The following is a 6,000-nucleotide window of genomic DNA, read 5'->3' on the forward strand; positions in this document are numbered from 1 at the left end:
GTATAGGACCATGTAGTCATAAGCGATAACTGGCTCATAAAGATATGGAAGTCGAATTTAAGTTATAATTGAACTACCGATATAGAAGAGATGATAGCCCACATAAAAAAGTAAAAAGTGACAGAAGAAGAAAGCACTAAAAGACATTTAATCAAGGACTGGCCATACAGGGAGCTGTGTAAATAACTACATTTATGCAACCCTAAATATAATCAGTTCAGTATGACCTGTGTGAATAGAGGGAAATTGTGCATAATATGAGATACCAATACAAAAATTCCTCCTTATATTCATTTTGCTGGATGCACAGCAGAGAGAAGCATTGATAGAAGATTTATTTATGCTTGCTAAAATTTGGTTTGCTCTTCCAGAAGGTGCATTAACTTGGATAAAAAGACAAAATGGTACAGAATGTGGCAGTCACTGTTAGTCGTCTATTCAGTATCCATTTCTTCTTTACAAACCAACCTGAATTTTCCTCAGGGGCAATGTGCTTAGCTGAAAACTTCATTTCCCTGCCCCCTTTGCACCTATGACTGGCCATGTAACACAGCTCTGGCCAATGAAATACAAGTGAAAGTCAAAGGATGAAACTTCTGCGAAAGATCTTTAAAAGGCAGATAGACTCAAGTGTCTGGATGCTTTGCGCGTACCTTCCTCCTGCCTAGATACATCGTGTTGGAGATGGAGCCACAGTATTGTGATCACCAGGCCCCAAAAACGTGGTAAGAATGACTGAGCAGAAATACAGGAGGATCCTGGGAGCTTTGCAAATCCTCAGTATGAGCCCTGACTCTGCTTCCAGATGTAAATAAGAATAATCGGACCCCTAATTTTTTAAGTCACTTTTTTTTCTGGGTTTCTGTTACTAGAGGCTTAGTGAATGTCTTCCTCCACAGAAGGCCTGTTTGAAAATAGTCTCCGCTAAAAACTCCCTATAGATAGCTTTCAAAGTTAATATAATGTCCAGGAACAAACGAAGAGTTGATTTCCACCTAGATGCAAAAGGAAACCTCTTAACCCTATTAGCAGGGTCGCCTGCTTCAGCCTTGATTAAACCAAGTGAAGGGAAAGAGGAAATGGGCAGCCCAGAGCTTAGCTGGCCAAGACAAATGAGTTCCCGCTAAGACCGTGTCCTCCAGATCTCCAATGTTCAGCATTCTCCACCACGCTTTCCTTCTGCTTTTCATCTTCCCTTCCATTCTTCATCTAATGGAAGAAAAAGGTGGAATAATAAAGTAGGAATACTATTCTTCATTAACCTTCAGTGCCTTCTCATTGTCCACCCAGTTAAGCATATGAAGGATAATTTATTGAACTATTCATCTGTGCTTTGTATTGCCAGTGTTTTCCTCCCCTAGTCTAAGCAAGTAGCCAGGCTAATTGCTGCCTTACCTCAGGGAAGTCTGTGGCAGAAGCTTGAAAGCAAATGCCCCACGACCCCTGCTTGTGTCTGGTCTTTAAGAGCTTGGGTTCCTGAAGTGGATTATGCTGGAGGAACACAGGTAGAAGAACACAGGTAGGAGACTGCCCTGTACCAGGAAGGCATGGTGGTTTCCAGGATCGTCAAGGAGCCTGTGTCCTACGTCTGGCAGAAGCTGGGGGAAAAGACAAGACCTCAGAGGGGGCCTGACTGTGTGCTAAAGTTAGCGAGGCTGTACCCTGGGCAACAGGGCTTCCATTGTGAAGAAAGATGCCTGCAGGCCAAGAGCAGAGAAACAGAGTCACTGCCATTCAAGGGTCCGTGACAATTTTAGGACCACCATAATGAGCCAAAACTTAGGGGCAATTCTCCTCTGTTTTAAGGAACCACAAACTCTCTGATTTACTGAAGAAGAGAGAGAGAACACTCCAATGACAGATTGAATTTACCTCCAGCAAGGTGGGATGAAGGCTTACAGAAACGTTCAGCAAACTCTACTGGCGTCTACTTGGGCCCAAGACCTCAACAGCACAGTCTCCTCAACCTGCTGCTCCAGACATTTGGCTTTTCTTCCCCTGCTTGAATCCTACACTCGTGATGCTTTCCTGCCTCTGTGTTTGCTTAGAGTTTTCTGTCCTTTGGCAATTTAATACATGCATTCATCCATTTAATCATAAGTGTCCATCTTTTCTATCTTCAAATACGCCCTTCATAAAGTTCTCCCTGACCCCTCTGAAAAGCCATAATTTCCTCCTTTATATCTCCAAGTTTTACACTTCTCTTGGGACATTTACCCTGTACTACTTTTTATTGCAATTTCATACCTGCTCCCCCACTATATCTTAAACATTTATTGAACATCTACTATGCACCCTGAAGATAGTGACTGTTTCCCAAGTGCCTAGCATAACACCATATGTCCTTGACCTCAGGACACTAAACTGAACAGAGCACAGAGCGTGTCCTCAAAGTTCTCAAAGTCTATGTGTCATGTTCAAGGATCACAGGATTGTGTGTAGTGCCTTCTCAGCCTTTGTTGATCTTGATTGTCAGCATTTTAAACCACCATTCAGCTACTTATACAAAATTTAAGTAAAATGAGGAAGATAATTTTGTTGGAGAGAAAGCTTCTGGATGCTTCAGAATATGCCACCTCACCTGAATGGTAACCATTACACCTGTAAATAAGATAAAATAGCAAGAAAAATGTAAAAGTGTGCTTTGATCATTTCCTTTTTGAAATTCGGTAAGATCATTTTTATTTTCTAAGAAAGTGTACAAATAAAAATATTGTTACCGCTTATTTGAAATACATGATAATTGCTGAGATGAAGAAACCATTATCCAAAAACTGCTTTCTCTTCCCGGGGTTTGCTTCCTTTGCCTTCGTTGTTTTCTGCTGTCATTGCTGCTTTGGAATTTGCTGTTATATGTAGTAAGACCCCATCACAGTGCTTGTAGATAAATCAAGAAACATTCACTGGCGATCTTGTCACAGGCCATAGTCCAGACTTAATCCCCACTCTCCCTTCCCATGGTTTTCAGTCTGTTTCGGCTCTCTCTTTTTTCAAATTCTTCATTCTCCTGACTCTGCTAGCATTTGGAGGTAACCTTTCTGTCTTCAGCCTCCTAAGTATGTCACAGGCTTATATCGTAGTGGGCCAGTGAAGGAAGGGGCACTGGCCTGGAATCAAGAAGCCCCCCTTGGTCACTTACTTAATCAACAGATATTTTTGAGTATTTTCTATGTATCAGGACTTGGTCTAAGCCTTGGAAAGTAGTCATGAACAATACAGCAAAATCCCCAGCTTACATTCTAGTGGATAAAGATAAGTATACAGATTATCAAGAAGATTATAGCCAGTGATGAGTGCTATGAAGAAAATAAAGGGGTTGATGTGATAGTGTGATTTTATAGGAGCACTTGGAGTACAGCTGCCAGGGAAGGTTTTTCTGCCATTAGAGCAGAGACCTGATGGATGGGAAGGTGCTAACTAGATTCCAAGAAAGATTGTTTCCGGCATCGCATCCCTAATATGTCCCGGGCACAGAAAGGAGGCCAGTGTGGCAAGAGCAGGGAGTAGGAGGAAGGGAGGGGCCCTGGCAAGATCAACAGAAACGGATGAGCTTGTGGAGGATCTAGCAGCTATGTGAGGAGTTTAGATTTTAATCTAAGAGTATGAGATGTATGTGATGTACTTTACGCAGAGGAATGAAATCATTTCATTTTTTTTAAACATCACTGTGACTACAGGGTGGAGAGTGGAATTAGAAATATCGATTAGGAGACTACTGCATAAACTCAGGAGAGAGAAGGGGAAGGATTCAATTCTTCAGAGCTGGAGCTTATAGGACTTACAAATGGATCCCACGAAAGAGGTACTGGGGAGTCACCAAGATGGTGTCTAGATTTGTGCTAAAAGACTTGGATGGATGGTGGGTGCCCTTCACTGACATGGGACAGCATTCCAAGCCTGCCTTGCCCAACTCTGGGCAATTCTGTCTCTTCAACTTTGAAATAAAGGCATTGAAAGAGATTGAAGAAGTGGCCCCAGGCACTTTTCCAGCACTAAAATACCACAGTTCTATTGGGTTATTAGGACACAAATATGTTTTTCTTGCTTCCCATTAAGAGAATAACACAAGATTTAAAATGACAGAGGCTGAGATTCAAATCAAAGATCTGCAAACCCATGTGGGGTTGGCAAACAGATTTCACGTGCCTCAGTCTCCCCATCTGCAAAACGGAACCACAAAACAGGCCCATCTCACTGGGCTGCTGGGAGGGATAGGTAATATATGTAAGGCACAAGGAATATAATGGTCCTTGGTCAATGCCACATTCTCCTTTCCTGACAGATCCAACAATTGTTTATTTTCTTTCTTTCATTCATCTCACTTTGTAAATCTCTTGACTCTGTGACTTTTCTCCAAAGATGAACAAACTCTAAGAACCGGGACTCCCAGAACAGATTTCACTCCTGTCTCTCCCTCCCTGGGGTGGTTGCTTACTCTGGGACCTCTCTGCCTTCTCGCTTGATGTTGGCCATTTAAAGGGTGAGCGCTGGCCAGCGGGGTGGCTCACACCTCTAATTCCAGCACTTTGGGAGGCCGAGGCAGGCAGATTGCCTGGGCTCAGGAGTTCGAGACCAGCCTGGGCAACACGTTGAAATCCCGTCTCTACTAAAATACAAAAAAATTAGCTGGGGTGGCAGCGTGTGCCTGTAATCCCAGCTACTCGGGAGGCTGAGACAGGAGAATCGCTTGAACCCAGGAGGCAGGAGTTGCAGTGAGCCGAGATGGCATCACTGCACTCCAGTCTGGGCAACAGAGGGAGACTCCTGTCTCAAAAAAAAAAAAAAAAAAAAAAGAGGGTGAGTGCCATGCAGTTAGCTTCAAGCCTGGGGACACCAGGGTTTCAACACAAGGGTTCCAATATCTGAGTTTAACTTTGACTCATATACCTTTCCCTGCCTTCCAGCTTCATCCCTTTCCCTGTCCAATGGGGCAACGAGGGGAAGAAAGTGAACAGCAGAAACCAGTCCTGAGAAGAAAATGGGATGGAATGGCTGCTGATGAGAGAGAGCTCATCCCCTGAAATCCCACTAATACGCTTTTTTGCTGCTGATGGCCGTATTATTTGACACTTGAGGAACGACGTGTACAAACTACGACAAGGGATGTTACAGTCTCATCTGCAGCCTACCCTATGTTTTAATTATCAAAAACTAAAATTTTAGATGCCATAAAAATTCACTGATGATTTCGTTCGTTTTTCTTAATGATGCCTCTCTTTTTCATTTATCTCAATTGCCTATTTTTCCTTTCAGGAATAAAGCCAAATAACAGATTTCTTCAAGTGTCAAGCAAAAAAGACATGTTGTGCACGCGCTTCTCGAGGTCCAGATGCAAAGCCGGCGCCCTGGGCGTCCCCGCTCCGGCCGCTAGAGGGCGGTGCGCCGCTCGCTCTCCTCCCTCGGCCTCCCGCGTCGCCTCCGCGCCCCCGGCCGCCCAGGGAACGGGGCAGAGACGCCTTGTGGGCAGATGCGCCCACGTCCGGAAGAGCTGAGGGAGGAAGCCACTTGAAAGGCAGCAGGGACCGTGCAGGGCACAGGGAGCTTGCCCGGGCTTCCTGCTTCCTGGTCGCCGGAGCTCGCCTCCCCTCGAGCGGCACCCGCACCCGGTTCTTGCACTCCGTCGCGCCTGAGCCACACTGCGCGCCTTCCCGGGTGTCGGCGCACTGGCTTTCCTCCGGCCTCCGCCAGGCCCCGACCCGGCGAGGTCACCCGCCCCAGGGTCCCCGGCGCGAGGACGAGGCGGGCCGTGCAGCGAGCCGCTTCCGCAGAGCAGTCTGCGGCGGGCCCGGGCGGGGACCTCGGGGCCCCGCGCACCAGCGCCCCCGGTGCCACCGCGGGGCACGGAGGAAACAGGAACAGCCGGTTTTGTGGGCAGGCCCCGGGCTGGAACTAGAGCCAGGGTAAGGGAAGCAGTAATAACATCTCTTACATTTGCAAGAGAGCTTTGTGCTTTCCAAAACGCACTCGCCAATACCCTCCCTGGCTTATGTTACTTCCTGT

At 46.0% G+C, this 6,000-nt stretch overlaps 1 long non-coding RNA gene across 2 annotated transcripts in view; it reads left to right on the forward strand.

Annotated features, from left to right (window-relative positions):
- The window catches only part of LOC141580549 (uncharacterized), a 55,713-nt gene extending 50,534 nt beyond the window's left edge, over positions 1-5,179 (forward strand). For both annotated transcript variants that reach the window (XR_012512754.1, XR_012512755.1), the window contains exons 4-5: positions 3,678-3,802; positions 4,905-5,179. This is a non-coding gene — a long non-coding RNA (uncharacterized LOC141580549). The remainder of the gene's footprint in view (positions 1-3,677; positions 3,803-4,904) is intronic.
- Positions 5,180-6,000: the final 821 nt, after the last annotated feature.

The sequence above is a fragment of the Saimiri boliviensis genome, chromosome 1, assembly GCF_048565385.1.
Source record: "Saimiri boliviensis isolate mSaiBol1 chromosome 1, mSaiBol1.pri, whole genome shotgun sequence".
NCBI lineage: Eukaryota > Metazoa > Chordata > Mammalia > Primates > Cebidae > Saimiri > Saimiri boliviensis.